This window comes from Theropithecus gelada, chromosome 15 (genome assembly GCF_003255815.1).
Source record: "Theropithecus gelada isolate Dixy chromosome 15, Tgel_1.0, whole genome shotgun sequence".
Classification (NCBI taxonomy): domain Eukaryota; kingdom Metazoa; phylum Chordata; class Mammalia; order Primates; family Cercopithecidae; genus Theropithecus; species Theropithecus gelada.
In genome coordinates, this window is record NC_037683.1 from 98,578,880 (window position 1) to 98,600,718 (window position 21,839).

Consider the following 21,839-nt stretch of genomic DNA (forward strand, 5'->3'; position numbering starts at 1 on the left):
CAAACATCAGATGGTTGTAGATGTGTGGGGTTATTTCTGAGGCCTCTGTTCTGTTCCATTGGTCTATATATCTGTTTTGGTACCAGTACCATGCTGTTTTGGTTACTGTAGCCTTGTAGTACAGTTTGAGGTCAGGTAGCAGGATACCTCCAGCTTTGTTCTTTTTGCTTGGGATTGTCTTGGCTATATGGATTCTTTTTGTTTGCAAGTCTTTGTGTGGCCTTTTCCAGGTTTAGCCACCAGAGACTCAGAGAGCCGACAAGTCTGAGTAACCCGGTGACTCTGCTTTCCTTTCATCACAACATGAGCTAAAAAACACATTGGTTCCATGTTTAAACCATATTTAAACCATTGTGGTTTTTAGCTCCTGTTGTGATAAAGGGAAAGCAGAGTCACCGGGTTACTCAGACTTGCCAGCTCTCAGAGTCTCTGATGGCTAAACCTGGAAAAGGCCACACAAAGACACTTGTAAACACGCACAACCTTTCTGAACTGCTTTCATTGCCTCTCATTGCTTTTGCTTTTAGAAATTGAAGAAGTTTTAAACAGGACTCTAAGTTGGTTGTTCTTGCAATCCATTTGGGTCCATTCAGAATCTGACAACTGCCACAAAAAGAACCTTGAATTCAGCACATACTCTACTTTGGTTTTGGTACTGCTGCTTCTCACAGTTTCAGCAGGGATTAAGAAAGAACTTAGTGTGCCCAGCCGATCCCCAAAATTGGCCAGCTTGACTTCCCAGCAAATTGCTGAAGTTTTTCACTTTCTGTTCAGGACCACTAAATGCTGAAATATGAATGTGTATCAAAATGACAGCAATTCATTGTATTCTAAAACAAAACCAAAAAAAAGTAAAGAAATCTGGGACTCTGAAAGATTTTACAACCTTCTCCATGTTCACCCAGATACACCAAGTGATGACTCTCAGTCAAATCAGGTCCCTGTGTCTCCAAGGCCCAAGCTCCCTCTGTTACCCATGGTGTGTTTCTATCATCCAAGACCCAGGCTTACACCAATGTCATTGGCATAGCCTCAAGTCTTCACTCTCCTTAATGCACCAACTAGAAAGACAGCCAGCTAAGAGAACAAAGTAAAGTTCAAAAAAGAAAAATATAGAAAACAGAAAAGAAAGCAGAAAGGAAAAGAAAGGAAAGAAAGCAAGAAGGAAAGAAAGAAAGAAGGAAATAAAAAAAGAAGGAAGGGAGGGAGGAAGAGGGGAAGGGAAGGGAAGGGAAGGGAAGGGAAGGGAAGGGAAGGGAAGGGAAGGGAAGGGGAAACCTAAAGGCCTCTTCCCTTTACACATCTACCAAAGTGAAGAAGGCTCACTTGCTCCCCTTTCAGAGTTTCTTAGACTTCAACCTGTAATGCTTTCTCTGCTGCAACCTAGCCCTTCCTCTGCCTATCAACAAGACGTTGAAGAGAAGTTACATTGTCCTGCTTGTAATGACCATGTATGTTCTTGTAGAGGCTTCTTGGGTCGCACTCAAAGTGAACAGATTCATTGCATATCAAAGTGGTAACAGCACACTCCCTCTGCAGAAGCCTCCTACAACACATTCAAACCCAAACGAAGAACCCTTAGTGTACTAAGGAGTGCTTAGATGTTTTTAAGTAAATGCTATTGAAGTATCACCTACGTGGAGGAAACAGCATAAACCAAAAGGGCACCATGCAATGAATTTTCACAAACCGAATGTACCCTATTAACATTACCCACATCGAGAGAGAAATACAGTAGCAGCAGCCCCAGAAACCCCTCGCTCCCGTTCTCTTTCCTTGTCACTACCTCCCAGCAAAAGTAAACACCACCCTGACTTCTAACCGTACTTCTGCCTACATAAAATTGAATGATTTTATGTGTGTAAGTTATATGTATTTAAGTTAAATTATGCTATTTTTACTCTTTTGTGTTGAGTCCTTACATTCAATATTATATTTGAGAGATTCATTCACACTATTGTGTGTACATATAGTTTATTCAATTCCATTAATGTTTAGTATTCTATTGTATTAATGTACAGCAACTGATTGACCCACTTTCCTATTATGGCCACTTGGATATTTTCCAATTTGAGGCTATAAGCATTCCATTTCTACTATGAATATTCGACTACACATCTTTTAGCAAATGTAAGTTCACATTTCTGTCAGTTATCTACTAGGAACAGAACTGTTGGGTCAAAGGCATGCATCTGGTTTTCAGCTTTAACAGGACCTGCAAAAGAGGTTTCCAATGTTGTACATTTTACCTTCCTACCAGCAGTATAAAAAGAATTGAGTTGTTTCACGTCTTCACCAAAGTTAGCATTTATTATCTTTTTCATTGTAGCTATCCTGTGTGTGTGTGTGAGAGAGAGAAGCCTGTTTAGTGTTTATCATAGTTTTAAAATCAGATTTATTGAGGTACATGATTGGATGAGTTTTGAGAGATGTACACACCCATAAAGTCACTGCCACAATCAACCAGATAGTTCCGTATCTCAAAAGTTTTCTCATGTTCCTTCTGTATTTTCTGAGAGAGGCTCTGGAAGAAGAAAGGGCTTCTTTCGCTGGTCCCAGGGTACCTCACTTACCAGTCTCCAGCCAAGCATGTCTCTGAAATTCTTCACTGCTAGACAATGCCGATTCTCCAATGACAGGCTCCTGTAGGGCATAATTTTCCCCAGTTCTCGATGAAGGCAGCGTTGGCAAGAGACCCAGATAGCATAGCATTAATTGTATTTAATTTTAATTGATTAAAACTTAAAAGTACTCACATACAGCTAGTGGCTACCTTATTATACAATGCAGGCTTAGATTTTACTAGAAATTTCTTTCAGAACTGGGGCATGCTAGAGTCATGTGGATGTGTCACCCCTGTGACACAAATGACTTTCATGGACCCCACGTTTCTCAGGAGCAGATTCTCGACTTATTCAGGACTTTTCACTCTACTCTTTTAATCCGGAAAACAAACTCTGCATCCAAATAATCTGTGGACCATCCCTCTCCCTGCCAAATCTTATTAGTAATGCACTTGTGGCAAGTCCTTGGTTCTGTCTGTACTTTGGGTTTAAGCTTCGAGGTTTGGGAATCAAAAAGACTAGATGAATTTCCTCGGCGGCTCTCCTCATCTGTGTTAACTGTGAGCAGGGCCCTCGTCCCGCTCAGATCTAACTTCCTCGTCTGCAAGACAGGGGTCATAATATCTATTTCATGAGTGTCTGACACATCCTAAACCCTCAATAAATGTGTCATTGCCCACACTTCTTGATCTGTTGAATGGTGCTAAGAAACACCTGCATCCTACAGGGTTTTATTGTCATACAAACCCTTTGGGAAGTGCAGAGCATTACAAAAAAAATGGCAAGTGTTGTTCCCCGAGTTAAAAAGACCAGGAAAAGCAAGAGCAACTTCCACCAGTCAAGGCCACTGAAATAAAACACACGTCAACCTTGGGTAAGCTTTATCTTTCCAAAGCCGCTGAGAAATACTTTTGCTAAGAGCCATCAGCAGAGTGTCTGCTCTCTTGCCAGGAGGAGAGACAAAGACTTTGCTCTGATCCATGATAGAACACGTTCCTTTCTGTTTTGACTCTTCATTTGCAGGAGGCCCAGGACAGGGATGCTGTTTGCTCAGATCTCATGGTAAGTTCCCTCCCACAGGGGCAGATGGAGTTTACATTGAGGAGAAGAGGTCTGAGAGCTGTGTCTACCTTAAAACTTTCTCCCTGTACAGCAGGTCCTAATCAGGTGTTGGGGGAGGAGGAGGGAGGAATCCCAAGGAATGGGAGATGGCAGATGGATGCCCTGAGTATCGGCTATTGGCCAGTCATTGGTCAGGAGCTTTATTAATGATACTGCTCACTGCTCGGTGGAACACAGGCCAGAAACTGTAAGCATTTAACTTCCACAAGAAATGACATTATTATGCCTATTTACAGACAATGAATCTAAGATTTAAAAAGGAAAAGAAACTTACCCAAGGTGTCATCGCTAGCTGAGATTAGTACCTATGTCATTATGGCTCCATAATGTATGCCCTTGACTATGATGTAACATGACCCCTGTAGCCATACGCTTTTCTACTGAATGCTCACAGATACTCCATGAGGTAGATGCTCTTGCCTTTCATAGATGGCAAACACACCTAAGAGTTGAAATAAATTTTCCCAGATTTACAGATCTAGAATCCTGGTAGTAGAACTAAAACTCGTACTCAGGTACGTTGATTTTTTCAAAACATTCCATAACAAGACACTTTCCAGCATTTTACATAGTAACAACCAAGATAATAGTACTAACATTATCATGTGTCAGTCATAGTTCTATGCATTTTATATGTTGTAAATGCATTTTATCCTCACACAAAACCATGGAATATTTTTGCAGTATCGCCCTCATTTACAGACAATAAAACTGAAGCACAGAATGATTAAGTACTTTCCAAAGTTGCAAAGTAAATAAGTAGGGAAGTTGGGATTTGAACCTGAGCAATGTGTCTGCAGAGCTACTTTTTAATCACTTTGTTAGAGGCAACCCCAATGTCAAGACATCTCTGCCCCAGGTGGGTGGCCTTTGGGACCTACCCTATTGCATCTGGGCAGGATGAAAAGCCACCGGGTGAAATGAACACCAGAAGAAAGGCATAGAAAAAAACGACAATTTCAAGTGACAGAGGTTTGAGAAGAGCAGCAAGTTAGCTAAGAAGGATTGTCATGGTTGTTTATGGTCCACAAAATTGCTTTGATTCTAACATACAAGAAGACTGGCCTTGCTCTATCCACAGTGAAATCACCCGAGTCTAGAATTGACATGAGAAGTTGATTTATTTTCATTGTTTGTTACAGCAATTCAGTGCAATTTATTTAGGACCACTGTCTCTCACTCAGAGGGAAACTCATAATGCAAACACATTAATCTTGTGAGACAGTATCTTGGATACCAGCAGTTAGGATAATTAGATTGTTACTCTCAGCATGCAGTGCCTGTTCATAAGCAACAAAGAAGCTTATCAGATTCTAACAATCCTTAGTGTATATTATACAAACTACTGAACACAATGACATTCACATTTGCAAAGAAAATTCCGCAACCTAGGCTCTCCTTTGCTATGTGAAAGTCCAATCTGTATTTTCCTTTCATAACTGAAAGCTATTTATCTCAGCAGCAGCCTGACTAGAACATTTTCTATTGATTCTCTAAAGGCTCTTCATTAAGAAAAATCTGAAAATGAAAACCAGGGCACTGTGACCTTGAGATAATCAGGCTTGGACCCAAAGTCATGACCCATCAAATACAGTGGGTATGTTTCTACTGGTTAATGTTAGCTGAACCCTTCAGAAACCTAGTAACTTTCAACCAATAGTGTTCTTTGCCAAGATTCTGAGTTAAGAGACCTCAAGCTCCTCAGAAAAGGATGGTTCAGATGATGAGGAGGCCGTGGTGCAAACCCTCAAGCTTAAACCACTGTCCTAGTTCAATGTGATGAATTCCCTGGGATTGGTGGCTCTCCTACTACATCCCCTTGTGAATTCCAAGATGTAACTCTGTCTCTGACATGGACAGTAGACTACATGTTCAGCTAGAGATGCTCAGAGAAAGTTACTAAGCCAGATGGTCAAGCTGTCATGGGTATAAAAATCATCAGATGCCCACAAACAGCTATTGCAACTCAAAGATTCTGGAAGTGATGCCCCATTCTTTGGTACTTCTGCCCCCAACCTGGATTCCACATTGTTGAACTCCAGGCTACCACCTTGATTGAATGGTTCTGACCCACACTTTTTGTGCTGTGAGTTATATCACTCTCTCCCCTGAGGTCTGAAATCATTGCCTTTACCACCATTAATATCACCTATCTTCGACCTCAGACAGGCATCACAAGGGTATAAAATTCCAGGCTGCTTTTTGATCAATTGTCATTTTTATCCAACTCCATGGCTTTTTGCACAATGTTTCATTGAATCTTCTATGAACCAGAAAGCTCTGGAAAATTCTGTGGCCCCAAAGACTTGCCTCAACTGCTGTCTTTGGACAAGTACAGGCAAGGAAGGCAAAGTGGGCAAGACTCCAGGCCCCAACCCAGTCTCCATCAGGGGTCCATTTTCAACTGAATTGTCTCAGGTCGTGTTTGAACAAAAGGCCTTGCTGCTATAATGAAATGCTTGACAACACCGATCTAAGGGAAATGGCAAGGCTTGAGGGAGTTAAAGCTGTTTTACAAGCTCATTCTGAGAACACTACTCTCAGGCTTCAGCTCCTTCTCCTTGTGCATTTGCATCCAAATGTGAAGTTATTATTAGTCTTTCCTCTCTCTTGTCATTGTTACACGTGTTAATTGGCCTTCTCCTCTGTGCTGTCTCAGAACAAGGTACATTCATCTCTGCTCTGAGCACAGAACCCATTATTCTTAGCCCAAGATTGGTCAGTTCTGCGGGCCTCCTTTTCCTAAACTTTAAGAAGACTATAATAATATTTAACTTATACATTTGTCCTAAGAATTGGGGGAGATAATATGTATAAAAGTGTTAGATTGACCCTTCACTTTACAGGCATTTTAACTCACCTAGTGCCTTGTCCCTGTGTAACAGGTATCTCCCCTCTTGACCGAGCTGTTTTAGGGCAAGAAATGGACCTCAGTAACAGTTTAATGGACATAAGTAACATTTACTGAGCACTACGTGCAGGGTATGGGCTGCAGCATTTTACATTTCCTATCTCATTTAATCCTCATGAAAAATCTATGAGATAGGATTATTAGCCCTGTTTTGAAAATGAGCAAATCAAGGTACAGAAAGGAGATATAACATGCCCACGATAACACAGATTATTAAATAAAGTTGGGATTCAACCCAGGTTGAGTGGCTCCTGAACCCAAGTCCTTGTCTTAATACTGTGTTGCCTGCAACAACCATCAATTTAATTGATCCCTAAATATTTGTTGTGTGCTGGAGGTCCAGCTCACAGTGCCCTTCTTATCTAAGATTTTTCCATCCCACAATAGTTTCTCCTCCCTCTGGACTCCCACATGCACTGCCAGTGTTTCTCATTAAGTAGCTGATCACTTTCATATTCCCAAGCTTTGTGTGCCTCCCACCCACCCCACCACTGACTAACTCGTAAAGCTCCTGGCCTGGCACATAGTAGCAACTAAATAAATATCTATCAACCAGATAATGATTGAATGATGCCATTTGTTATGGACTCTATAAGTTTGAATACTGATGATGAAAACAGTAGCATTCATTCATTCTTTTATTTAACCTTATAAAGTACTTACAACATCTCAGACAATCCAGGAAAATGTTTGAATTTTGAAATGGGAAAACAGTTTTGATTTCTAGATGTCTCCTCTAGCACACCCTTTGGGGTCTTCTCTGCATTTTGTAGACTGAGCTGTTTTCCAATGCTGTAAATTGGAGAATTTACAATAATTGATAAAGCAAATTATTCTTGTCCATAGAAATGCAAATAAATTATGTCCTGTGAGTTGTGGTTGATTATTGTCCTGAGGACAGACCAGTTTTACATTTACTTGGAAGTTCATTTTACCATTCCTTTTTGCCCATATATTTCTCAGTCTTTGACTTTCCCTTTGAACTTGTATCATCTTACTAGTTCCCTCATTAATCGATGAATTAAATAAAGCCTCTATATGTGTTCATTTTATATTTGTATAAGGTTTATAATTTTGCCCTTTTCAAAAAGTACCCTTTTATATACATCATAGAGTGCTCAAAATCAAACATGTCTAGCCAAGGTGCAAACAAAGTATATAAATTTCTAAACACAAATCTAAATTCTATGCTTTAGCTATAAATTTCTAGAATGTTTTCTCACATTCCCACCCTCCATTTCTTGGCAAACAATTTCTGCTTTTCGACTGTATATATCTGTCTCTTCTGAACATTTCATTTAAATGGAATCATACACTATGGGGCCTGTTGTATTTGGCCTCTATCACTTCACGTAATGTTTCCACATTTCATCCATATTTTATCCTGTACCAACTTCATTCCTTTCGATGGCTGAATGATATTTCATTGTGTGGGTAAACATTTTGTTTATCTGTTCATCTGTTAGAGCTTTGGGCTGTCCTTTTTTTTTTTTGGCTACTATGAATAAGGTTTTTACAAGCTTTCATGTACATGTTTTTTTGTGGACATATGTTTTCAATTCCCTCGTGTATATACCTAGGAGTAAAGTTCTGGGTCATATGGTAACTCTATATTTAACTTTTTAAGGAACTGCTGGGATGTTTTCAAAGTATCTTCTTCACCAGCCGTGTAGAAGGGGTTCAATTTCCCCTAATCCTCACAAAGGAGGTTTTTATGTTTGCAAAACATAAAAAGAAAACATCTGTGAAAGCAAAGCATAGTTACCATGTCACACATCTCATAGGTCACTGAGAAAACACTGTCCTACATCGATGACACTGGGCTCTGCTGGTACTTTCTCAAGCAGCACTGTTTTGCCTGCACTCTGCAGCCCCACATGTAACACCAATTTCCAGCCGAATATCAGAACTTGCTTTTTCTCATTGATCTTTTAGCCTGGCTCGTGGGAGGAGGCTGGGATGATTTCATACCTGCAATAAGTCCAACTTTCATATCCAGGCCTGGCTCCTTGGGAACTGAGACATCTGGCAACCCTCCTGTCCTTCACACCGCCATGCCCTGGGGCCAACCTGATTGACTACTGTTATTCTCCTTTCACTTAAATAATATACCTCTTGAAGCCAGCACATAGCTTAAGCCCAGACCAGGTATCGAGAAAAATTTGAGTCTTGAGAGAGTAAGAAACCTTCTAACCTGCACGCAGATCTTTCTCTAGGCAATTTGCCAATGGCTGTGTCACCACTGACAATGGGTAAGTGTGGGAAGTGAAGGGAGAGAAACATGTTGTGGGCTGGTCAGAATATTTGTGTGCCCAGAGATTGTATTTTTTGGCTTCCTCTTCCAGGGCTTAAGCAGTGAGTGACATGAGTAACGGGCATGTCAGGCTTCTCACACCCACCTAGTGGATCTTTTCAGTTCTGAACGTGTTTCAGCCAGCCTGTGGGGGATAGTAATCGGGTTTGCTGTTTGAAGGCTGGGCTTTGGTGTGGTTTCACACCAGGCCTCTCCACTGTGTCTTTTTAAAGTTTCATCACTCCCAACCAGCTGTTATTTCACTGCCTGTGGTTTTTCTGTCTCACAGTCTATAAGAAGATTAATAGTGCTACGACTAATGGGATCATGATTTTAACAGGAGATTGCAACCAGCTCCAAGTAGGCACCGACAGAATTCTCTTGCAGACTGAGGGGTGCACAGGACTTTGGAAAACAGACACTGGACTTCTCAGAATGGGAGTTCAGTTTCTTTCTGAGATGAGGATAACAAGGGTGACTAGTTCCCCTGCGTAGGTCCTCTTAGCACAACAATAACCAGTTCTGGCAGATCCAGTCCCCTCCTGCCTTTGGAGCTGGGGTCTTTTGAGCTGAAGAAATGAAAGAATTTGTTGAGCAGTGCTTTTTGTGTGTAAAAAGCAAAGGACAGCCATTTGCACATTGGTCTTTCTAATCACTGCTATGGCCTGAACGTATGCCCCAAAATTCGTCTGTTGAAACTTAATTGCCAATGTGGTAGTATTAAGAGGTGGGGCTTTAGCAGGTGATTAGGTCATGAGGGTGGCACCCCCATGGGTGGAAGTAGAGCCCTTGTAAAAGGGATGGAGAGAGTGAGCGCTCCCCTTCCATCTCCCTTTATGCTGTCGCCTTTGGCCACGTGGGGACACAATGTTTATCCCTTCTACCACATGTGGGCAAGAAAGTCCTCACCAGACACTGAATGCCAGTGCCTTGGTCTTGGACTTCCCAGCCTTCATATCTGGGAGAAATAAATTTCTATTATTTATAAATTACACAGTCTGTGATATTTTTCTATAGCAGGACAGACTAAGGCAGCCACACACATTCTTAATTATTTTATGATTCTCATACACACCAGCCCCTTTGCAGAGGAGTCTGATGGACACATATAGTGACCCCTGTGTATATCCCCATCTCTGGACGGCATAATCCTTCAAGCCCAGAGACTGTTCCCTCTCCCTCTGGAGTCCTGTCCTGACATCCTCTCCACTGGACTCTGCTGCTATTATCTGTGGAGCCCCTTTATACACTTGGAGCTGCTGTTCGGGGCCATAAGTTCCCTCATTGTGCATGTTCAGCCTCCTCAGCTAACTTATAAAGGAAGGAAAGAATGTGATATTTGTTGGATATAAGCCTGTGTATCAGATCTCATTGGATCTTGAGGAATGGGTACTATAATCCCCGTTTTAGAGATGAGGAGCCTGAGGATTCAGATGGCTTAGGTCATTGGCCAAAGCCACACAGCTTATGGCCAAGCTTGGCTTCAAATCCTAGATTGAGTAATTCCAAATCTCATGCTTGCTCTACTGAACTGCACTTGGGGATAAATACTTCAGAAATGATCTCTTATATGTCTTAGTTTGCTCACATCATTGCACAGTATTTTGCTCTGTTAAACACTTGAGGTTTGAGCTGGTGATGAAGGTTCTCTGACAGATATATGGACATATCCTTGGCTACTAGAAGCCATGCATAATATATCAGGTCATGTCAGGTCAACATGAGATCAGTACAACAAGATCATAAACAAAGACATAATTTTAAAGCCTAAACTAGCTTGTCATGAACACATCTTTCCATTTCCAACTAGATTCTAACCAAACCATATTAGGTTACATTAAGCCCTGTATATACAGGGAAACCCATTTTCCCCTAAGCCAATTAACTGGGCCTTCTTTCCCAATTATTGCTGTAATCAAGCTAATGTGTTATTAAGAAGACTGAAATAATTGTTTATCATCTGGTTACTTTGCCCAATGAATAATTGAATTGAACGGCCATTAAAGAAAATCTAATCGATGGCTATGCACTGAGTCAGTCCACAAATCGCCAGTGTGGTGGAACATGAAGTTATATGCACTGAATTTTAGGGCTAAGCGGAGAGTTGTGATGTCATCTACTTCGGTTTTACACATAAGATCAATTCAAATGCTAGCTCGCTCTGCTTTTCTTTACACTTTCAAAAATGCTCTAACCTTGGTGACCTTTTTCCTTCCCTAGAATGCCCCACTCTCCCTCCCAACTTTGTACATGCTGGTCCCAATTATCTCTTACTTAGCCTTTGGATCTACACTCAGTTTTAATTTCCAGAGAGAAAGCTTACCTGAAGCCCCTAATAAGTATAGCATCGTAAAAAGGCCTACATACCCACTGTCACAGTTATAATTATTTCGTGTCTAATTAACATCTGCCTCCTCTAATTTAAATGCCACCAGGGCAAGAATCTTGGGGTTGCGGGGTTTGCTTCTGCTTTGTTTTTCATTGTATCTTTAGCACCTACCAGGATACAGATGCAGACTGGATGCTCAGCAAATATGTGTGTATTGAATAATTATAGAGAAGTATGAATAAATAAAGGGGGGAAACAAATAACATTTATTGGGAGCCTGCTGTGTGTTAAATCTTTTATAACAATATTATGAGAAAGGCATTCCCCCAGCCACCTGTTTTTTCAGAAGAGGAAACCAATTTTAAAAGACTGATTTCTTTATGGCGAAAACTTGAACTCAGACCTATCATAACATAATTCTCTAAGAGTACAAATCTGCTGCTTTTTCCACCAAAGCCTTCCATTGTGGCGGTGCTGTTTTAGTAGAAGTGCATCATGAATTTTACTTCGGGGAGCTGAACTCAGGTTGGTGAGTTGCCTCTAGGGCATCTTCTACACTCCTACTTAGTGCAACTTCAGATTCCTCCTCAGTAACCATCCCACTGTTGAAGCACTGTTGCTACCTGGAGTGCTGGCCTAGTTCTGCCAGCAATCCCACTTGCTGCTGCTATTCCTCATCACCTGTCCGAAAGGTAACCTGTAAGCAAGAGAATGGTCTTCAGATTTAGCTAATTACACTCATGCGCCAACATGGATGGACATAGAGCCCTTACAAAAGGGCTGGATACAGCAACATGCTTCTTGGTGTAAAATGAAAACAAGGGACTGGGCGTGGTGGCTCATGCCTGTAATCCCAGCACTTTGGGAGGTCAAGGCAGGTGGATCACCTGAGGTCAGGAGTTCAAGACCAGCCTGGCCAATATGGTAAAACCCCTTCTCTACTAAAAATACAAAAATTAGCCAGGCTTGGTGGCGTGTGCCTGTAATCCCAACAACTCGGGAGGCTGGAGCAGGAGAATTGCTTGAACCGGGGAGGTGGAGATTGCAGTGAGCCGAGATTATACCATTGTCCTGCAGCCCGGGCAACACAGCAAGACACCATCTCAAAATAAATAAATAAATAAACAAAAGATAAAAAACAAAAGAAAATCCCTTGAACCGGGGAGTCGGAGGTTGCAGTGAGCCGTGATCGCGCCACTGCACTCCAGCCTAGGCGACAGAGTGAGACTCCCGTCTCAAAAATAAAATAAAATAAAATATATTAAAAAAAAAAAGAAAAAGGAAAAAGAAAACAATGACAGAAAATGTAAATATTTTTGAGAGGCCATTATAAGAAGTGTTTTAGGAATAAAGAAAAACCCCAGAGAATATTTGTATGAACGAAGTTTACCTTCTAACTAGGAAATATGTTAATGGAAGTGCTGCTGCTACTTAAGAAACACTAAGAATGAAACCCAGAGTCTTCTAACCACCCCCAGGGATGGGCGGGCCTTGGGCACATGGATTACACCTTCTGTGGTGCTCAAAGCAAACCAAACTCCTCTGAGGGAAGCATCTTCAAGGAGTCAGTGTTAGTTTTGTCTGCAGTTGGCAAGAACCACTAGTGACTTTTATGTAAACGGTCATTTTTAATAACAACTTGCAAAGTATTGAGAGATTTGTACAACAAATGGATTGACTGTCTTTCTGTGCGTCTTTCCAGCTGTTAGGCTATTGACGCAGGGCTGAATTAGTGATGGGATTTCTTCTCTTGGCTCTAGGCAATCTCTAGAATTTCAGGATCTACCTGAGGAACCTATATTTACCATGGATATTTTCCTCTTTAGTTTATGGTCTGCTTGTGTGAAAGACTGACTCCTAAGTGTCAGGCCTCTGAGCCCAAGCTAAGCCATCATATCCCCAGTGACCTGCACATATACATCCAGATGGCCTGAGGCCACTGAAGATCCACGGAAGTGAAAGTAGCTTAACTGATGACATTCCACCATTGTGATTTGTTTCTGCCCCACCCTAACTGATCAGTGTTCTTTATAATCTCCCCCACCCTTAAGAAGTTTCTCTGTAATTCTCCCCACCCTTGAGAAGGTACTTTGTGAGATCCACCGCCTATCCCAAAACCTTTCTATAAGAACTAATGATAATCCCACCACCCTTTGCTGACTCTCTTTTCGGACTCAGCCCGCCTGCCCCCCAGGTGAAATAAACAGCCATGTTGCTCACACAAAGCCTGTTTGGTGATCTCTTCACACGGACATGGACACGTGAAACGCTAAGTAAATTAGTTAGCTTTGGAAGGTCCTGGATCATCTTTTACTTGACCCCTAGATAGGTTTGTCAGATTACACAAATAAAAATGTGAAGACACCCAGGTACATTTGAATTATTTTGAATTGCTTATGCATTGCAGATTAAAATTTTAAAAAGTATTAGAAATGATATATTATACTAAAAATTACCTGATGCTTATCCGAAATAGCTCATAAAAATCTAAATGACATGCCTCTTAAAAATTGTATTCCCTTGATGATTTGGCTGTCCCCAGCAGCTGCTTGTTTTGCAGAATTTGCTTACCAAATTTCTTGCAATTATAGTCTATGTTTCCATTACATTGTAACATAGCTTCAACAGTGGTCACATCCAACTTATATTGTTCTTTTGTTCATTGAATATTCATTAATGAGAAGCCACTCTCAGTACTAACATTATGAGCTGATATACTGAACACATACTGGCACAAAGTTAACAACTCTAAAAATTGCTCTTTAAATTTCATTTGTTGCCACACAAAATGCCATCTTTCATAACATAACTTGCTTTTCCATTCTTCAGCATTGCAATAACTCTCTTGATCAACAATTTTTAAATTGTGAAACATAAAAAAAGAAAGCATGGTCATCAATTTTAAATCCTTTCTTCTTCAACCCTACACATGCTGAAAGAGTATTTAGTAGCATGCCTATAAAACAATTAAATGCTTCAAGGGATAAAATCCATTTATGAAAAATAGTCATGACAAGTGATGTAATACTTATCCTCTTCAGTTTGGTATTTATTTTCCCGTTCATAGTAAATTTGTCCTTTGAAGAATAGACATGACACTTAAAGGGATAAATTTTCTATCATTTCTTTCTCTAACACATTCCACAGCTTTCTTCAAGAAATAGTCTTCAATAATACTTTTGGGTTCTGTTTCAATTTACATAATCATATTGCTGAAGATATATTGAAAACTATGAGTGATAAGAAATAAAAAATGAAGTAGGCTTTCATTCATTAGATTACTTAAAATTTGGGGGCCTTTCCATTAGAATTAAAATATAAGTTCAGTGTTTCAAATGAACTAAGGAGTCTCTCAACTGCGTTTGTTAAAGAGATCCAGTGGACTTTGGAATCCAAGAGAACTGAAGAATACCAAATGCCAATTACAAAAATCCTTTAATTGCACAAATAATATAAATGCCAAAGTACAAGAATTTCATGACAGTTACTTCAGTGTCAATAGAAAGGACATCCGATGCTGTGTGAGCAGCTTTATGCAGAATATGAACAGGACAGCCAACACTTTCCATAGAATCATTCATACTTTGCTTCAACATTTAATAAGTACTGTTTATATCTATAAAGGTGCATAAGCAAATTCACTAAAAGTTGTATTTGTATTGCTTTCCCCAAAAGCAGTAGAATTTTTCTCATTAAGTCCTAACTCAACCAGGGAGTCTCTGCAAAAAAGTTGCTGTTATTTTTGAGTTCTCATCTGGAAGGGCTCTTATTCACAGTAGCCTTATAAGCAAGCTTTTTTAAAGTAACAAAAAAAATTGCCCAATCAAAGTGATATTTTTTTCTGTATCATGATTACTTGCATCAGTGGCTACACCTTAAAAAAGATCTTTGATAATCTGGGTAATAATAAATGGAGCTAGTATATTTTCGTTACTGCGGTTGATTTCATCTCGGCACTTGAAAATTTGCTTGTAGTTTTGGAATCTGGAAATACTGTGGTAGCAGTACATTCAGACACTTTTGAGAGGAGAAGACTAATGATAATATAGAGTGTGGAAGGAGCTACTTACTACAAGGCCATCTCTAACTTGCCTCCGTATCTTCTTAAAAAGCTGTCAGGAGACAGTTGTTATTGCCTCCTGGAGTCTGACAAGGCAGGAGGCTCTCTGTCGCACTCCCACTTAGGGTGCAGCTGCAGGCTATAAAACTGCTTGCTTCAGCATGGCATGGGCTCTTCAGCAACAGGATGTTCCACCACTCACATTGCAGTCATCCTGCCCCTTTTGTTCTGGTGCTATCCTGTGGAACAAAGGACCCAAAGGGCTGGTACTCTTGCTTTTGCTGTCTATGTGAGTAATAAACTGTTGAAATCAAATAAGAGCCCATTGTTTCTTTCCCAGCCAAATCTGTCAGTCATGCTTGATAACCCCAATGCAAAGTCTCTTTCTAGCACAGAGCACACATCTGATCCACAGGAAACATTCAGGTGTGTGTTTGCCTGGACAAACTCAGAGGGCTGATTCCAATACAGCAAGTAGCAACTCTCCTTTTCTCTGCCATCAAAGCAGTTAGCCAACGATATCCATCAGCGATGACCACAATGATACTGCATAATAATCCCCCCCAGGTCTCAGTGGACTAAAATAATAATAGATTGTTCTCATACCTGTGGGCTGGTTGGAGCAGCAGATCTATTCTGAGAGTCTGTTATTCTCCTTGGACAGGGGGTCCAGCTAGGCATTTCTTCACATAACAACGGCAGAGGCACAAACTCAGAGGTCATACTCACCGCGTAAGCACATTCCAAGCCCCTGCTTGAATCACATCTACTACCATCCCACTGGCAAATCAAGTCGCACGTAGGGTAACAAGTCAAGGGCATCTCTACTCCCATAGAGACAGAGAGAGAAGGACTGATTATTTTTTGACAATCTAATCTTTTACATCCAAGAACCACTGTGTTCCCTCAATTCAGAGGACATAAGCTCTCCAAGGAACATTCCTGCCCCTCCTTTTGGGAAAGGGATGGTGAGTGGGACTCACAGCACAGCTCTCTTCAAAGAAATCCTTGTCGTAGGTGCTCGCTTCATTTCTACCTATCTAGTCTCTTTTATATTCCTGATAAACGTTAGGGGAGTAATTGACTTTTCATTCTCTTCTCTAAAAGAAAGGCGATCTGCTTTGCAACTCAATTAAATATCTAATATCTCTTGCATAAGGGTCTCTGCCAAATCTTCCATTTTAACATCTTTTTACATAACCAAAACCTGGAAATGCACACAGCAATGACCAACTTTGGGGCTTTAAAAAGAAATTTTAATTTTAGTGAAACAGGGAATTTGCCATCCATCCTCATAATCTCTTGTTGGTTCAGTTTTGAAAAACCAAGAAGTTGCATACTTAGGAATCCTAGAAAAAGTCTTAGACAGAATGAATTTTCAGTGACAGAGCCTCCCAGTTTTTGTTCGTTTGCTTGTTTTTGTTTTGTTTTTTGTTTTTTTCTTTTTTACCAGTGAGAGCTCATGACTCCTCTCTGTTCAGGCACCCAGAGCCCAGAACTGCTGCTGCAAGGCAATTATGAAAAGCAGATTAACTTTTACTTGGTTTTATTATTGGTGTTAAATTCTCTATGGACAATACATTGCTTTATTGCCAGCATCCGTGGCAGATTGCTCTCACTGCCCTGCCTCTGATAAGTCATTGTCTGACCTGCTCCTACAGATCTCAGCCCACAGTGGTCTTGTTGTGCCGCAGGTATATAGTACAAGTGAAAGACTTTTCACTGTACTTTCTACTCAAAAGTTAACTTCTAATGCTTCTTGTACATATTTGAACAAAATTTTTCCTCCTCCTCCCTCTAGTTCTTTTTCTCAAACTGAGAAAAAAAATGTGTAGCTGTGAGTAGAGGAGGCTTTAACAAGGGCAAGAATGAAAAGGGAAGAAGAGGTAGAAATAATGTCCACACAAGAAATATCAGTGTCTCTATCAACCAGACTTTGGAACACTGAGAATTACAGTGGAAATAAGCCACATACTCTAAAAATTGGGATGTAGCTTGAGCCATAACCTTCTACTGCTGATTGGTGCATTTTGATGGGTGATAAAGATGTTAACTCATTAATGATGGACCCACATAGATGGTAAATTTGATTAAAATAACATTTCAAAGAACTGGACTTTACAGACATTTAAGGAAGAAAGAATAAGAATACAAGGTGAATGGCTTAAGGGGTTGTCTTTTATAGTGCACAAAACTATTTGCATCTCTGGACAAAACCTACAAGTTAACCTACAACCTCATGATGGAGTTGGAGTCTTTAATAATAAATAGCTGACCATAAACAATACACTCCCATAGACAGTTAAGTAATCCTTGGGTGGGCTTTTTAAATCGTACCCCAGCTTGTCTTTGAGAGGCTGTGTTGCAGTCTCTTGGCCTTTATGCAAGTTTTGAATAATTTTTTTCTTAACAAGCATATCTGGGCATGTTTGCTCATTTGTGGATGAGCTTGGTGAAATTCTATTTGCGTAGGGATTGAGGAGCCTTCTGGGAAATAATGTATGCTATTCCCACTGTGGGCTGAGATCTATAGGGGTAGGTCAGACAATGGCTTATCCAAGTCAGGGCAGTGAGAGCAATCTGCCCTGGATGCTGGCAATAAAGCAATGTATTATCTGTAGAAAATTTAGTACCAATAATAAAACCAAGTAAAAGTTAGTCTGCTTTTCATAATTGCCTTGCACCAGCAGTTCTGAACAACATGAGTGATAAAAATCTTCATCCCTTCTAGGGCAGAACACTCCCATCTAATTCCACATTGGAGGAGATGTCTGAGAACCAAAGGGAAGGTGGCACAGAGGCCTGCTGGCACTGGGCTAGAAGAGAGATAATACCCTCAGGAAAGATGAGTTAGGTTAACCCAGAAACAATGCTTTGCCTCTCTTTAATCAGATCAGGCAAGGGATTCTGGGTACATCGGTGTTATGGGTCAAACTGTGTCCCCCACAAAGTTAATATGTTGAAGTTCTAACTCCAGAATCTCAGAGCATCACCTTATTTGGAATTGAGTTGTTTCATATGTAATTTATTAAGATGAGATCATTAGAGTTGTTCCATCCCTGTTGTGACTGGTGTTCTTATAAAAAAGGGGAAATTTGAACATAGAGACACATGCATGAAGAATAGCACATGAAGATGAAGGCAGAGATCAGGGTGATGCTTCAAGAAGCCAAGCAACACCAAAGATTGCCAGAAAACCATCAGGAGTCAGGGGAGAGGTGTGGAGCAGGTTCTCTACGCAGCTCTCAGAAGGAGCCAAGGCTGCAAACACCTTGATCTCGGACTTCTCCCCTCCAGAACTTTGAGACAATAAATTTCTGTTGTTTAAGTCACTGGGTTGTGGCACTTTGTTATGAGAGCACTATTAAATGAATCCATCAGCTTTAAGGTCTGTTGTAGCACTAAGCACAGTGACAGTCGTTGCCTAAGCACAGGGAACCATAGCTGGTAAGACTACAGCAGCTGGGCACAAGAGCTAGGGCGTATTTCACTTAATTTTAAAAGCTCTTTATAGCTTGATAAGCCATTTCACATAGAGTAAGTCATTTGCTCCTTAGAACACCCTCGTATGGTAAGTTGACCAACTATTGTTCCCCTTTTCAAAGGAAAAAATCTGAGTTTCAGAAAGATTAAACAATTTTCTCAAGAACACAGAGTTTGTAAGAAACAAAGGCAGGATTTGAACCCAGACTATTTGATTCCAGGGCCAATTTTCTGTCTATGACATGGTTCTTGGAAATGCCTCCTGTCCTTTTCACCTCTCACTGCATGATGACTGAGTCATTTCCTAATCCTTCAGTGTCTAAAATAGAATTGTGACAACTTAAATATTCATTTCCTATCTCATCAGAAAGCAAACGTATTTATCTTCAAAGCCTGGGCAGATTTATGTTAACTGAACAGACGAGCCATTTGGAATGACTTCCACAGGATTCAGGTACCAATTAAAACTGATTTGGCTGGTTCATGTACCCCACACCTGATGTGCCAGCACAGAAGACCCTAAGAGGAAAACGTAGCAGCAAACACCAAGTGAGTTTATGGGTACTTGTTATTAGTCACAAGGCTACTAGGTTGAAAAAGCTTAATAGATATTGCCTCCGCTGCACGAATGGTCCTCCTTGCCATCAGAAATCAGTCATATGGTTCTCTTGTTCTATCATTTCTCATTAATTAGGAACTGTCCTAAGTGATGTCAGAGAAGAAATATATTTATGTAAATTGCACTAATGGAACAAATCTTTCTGGAAAATTTGGGGCATGAACTTGGAGTTGAAGATTAATATAATTAAGAAATATCATTAGGATATTCCAGGTGGGAAGAATTAAAAAAACAAGTTCACGTAAGTAGATTGTAATATATAGTTAGGGTATGATGTCATACACTGTTATCCTTGTAACTCTTAGGATTTTATCCATCCATTCATTTATTCACTCTTCAAGAATTTATTGAATGCCCATTAGGTGTCAGGCACTGTTCTATGCACTGGGACTCAATGGTGAACAATGCCTTCAAGAAACAAACATAAAAGCTTTCATTTATTGAGCTCTATCCCAGTGTCTGACCCTACTCTAAGGCCATTACAGATATTAGCTCATTAATTTATTTTTAACTTTTACTTTAGGTTTGGGGGAACATGTGAAATTTGTTACATGGGTAAACACATGTCATAGGGGTTTGTTGTACTTTTTTTTTCTTTTTTGAGACAGAGGCTTGCTCTGTCACCCAAGCTGGAGTGCAGTGGCGCAATCTCGGCTCACTGCAACCTCTTCTTCCCAAGTTCAAGTGATTCTTCTGCCTCAACCTCCCAAGTAGCTGGGACTACAGGGGTGCACCACCATGCCTGGCTAAGTTTTGTAGTTTTAGTAGAGACAGGGTTTCTCCATGTTGGCCAAGCTGGTCTGAAACTCCTGACCTCAAGTGATCTGCCTGCCTCAGCCTCCCAAAGTGCTGGGATTACGGGTTGTTGTACATATTATTTCATCACCCTGTTCTTAAGCCCAGTACCCAATAGTTATCTTTTCTGCTCCTCTTCTTCCTCCCAGCCTCCCCTCTCAAGTAGACCTCAGTGTCTGACATTTCCTTCATAAGTTCTTATTTAGCTCCCACTTACAAGTGAGCACATGTGGTATTTGGTTTTCTGCTCCTGCATTAGTTTGCCAAGGATAATAGCCTCAGGTTCCATCCATGTTCCCATAAAAGACATGATCTTTTCTTTTTCAGATATCATTTAATTTTTATAACAACACTTAGCAGTAAGAATTATTATCCTCACTTTATAGATAAGAAAACTGAAGTTACAAATTTAAATGACTTTCTTAAGTTTCTGAAACTAGGAAGGTATAATAAGGATTCAGTAAGGTCTGCCTGATTTCAAAACCTTGGTCCCTAAACACAAAACTTGCCCTCTCTCCATATGTCTTACAGGTCAAATTTCATCTCAAAAGAATCTAAAGCTTGTAGTCCCAACTACTCAGGAGGCTGAGGTGAAAGGATCACATGAGCCTAGAAGTTCAAATCCAGCAACACAGCAAGACCCTATCTCAAAAAACAAACAAACAAACAACAACAAAAAAACCAACCAACCAAACAAACAAACAAAAAACAATGAAAAAAACTAAAGCTGTGCAACTTTCCCTCCTATTCCCAAGCTGGAGCACATAACTTATTAGATCTATACAAAATACATTTATATAATGAAGGGGCTTTCTCACCCCTCCTTTACCCTTATTTGGATTTATTTGTTCATATACTCATTAAACTATGTTGACCTCCTACTATGGGTCTAGGCACTCTGCTGGGAGCAAAAATGAAAATGATGTGACCCTGCCCCTCACAAGACCCCTATAAGCAAAGGCCCAACATTGTGGGGGTCTCAGGAAGACCCGGAAGGATGCTGCCAGCAAAAAGAGAGAGAGAGAGGTGATACTCTCAAATTAAGCAGGTCAAGGAGAGATTAATAGAGCACCTATTTACAAAGGTATAGGCAAAGTAAAGAGAATCTCAAGGGGTAGTACAAGACCCTGAGGTGCTACGGAAGAATAATCTTCTTACAATAGGTATAGGCATTCCTTATTCTTGCTAGGGTAATCAAACTAGGTTTGAATTAAGCTTTCCTATTTTGAAAATGTTTACTGCCAAATCCATACATGTGAATGCCCCAAGATTCTGTTTTTAGTAAGTGCTAGGGAAGGGCATTTTCACAGTGTCTTGTTTTTCCCTTGGTTCCTTTTCCATCAACATCAAACACTTCTTGTTAACAGTAGCCTTCTTTATTGATTTCAGTTACCTTCACTGGAAAATTCTCAAATGCTTTTCACTCCTGTTTGCAGCTTCCCCAAGGACTTCATTTTTATGCAACCACTTCTCTTCTTAAAGCGATGAAACCATCTATTGCTTGCAATGAACACCTTTTCCTTCATATTATCAAGAGGTTCTCATTTTCAATGTTTCAGAGACATCCAGAAAGTATCCCTTGGCTCAGAAGTGTGTTAACTATCTATTGTTGCATAACAACTTACCCTCAGAACTTAAGAGACTTCTTAACAATTATTATCTC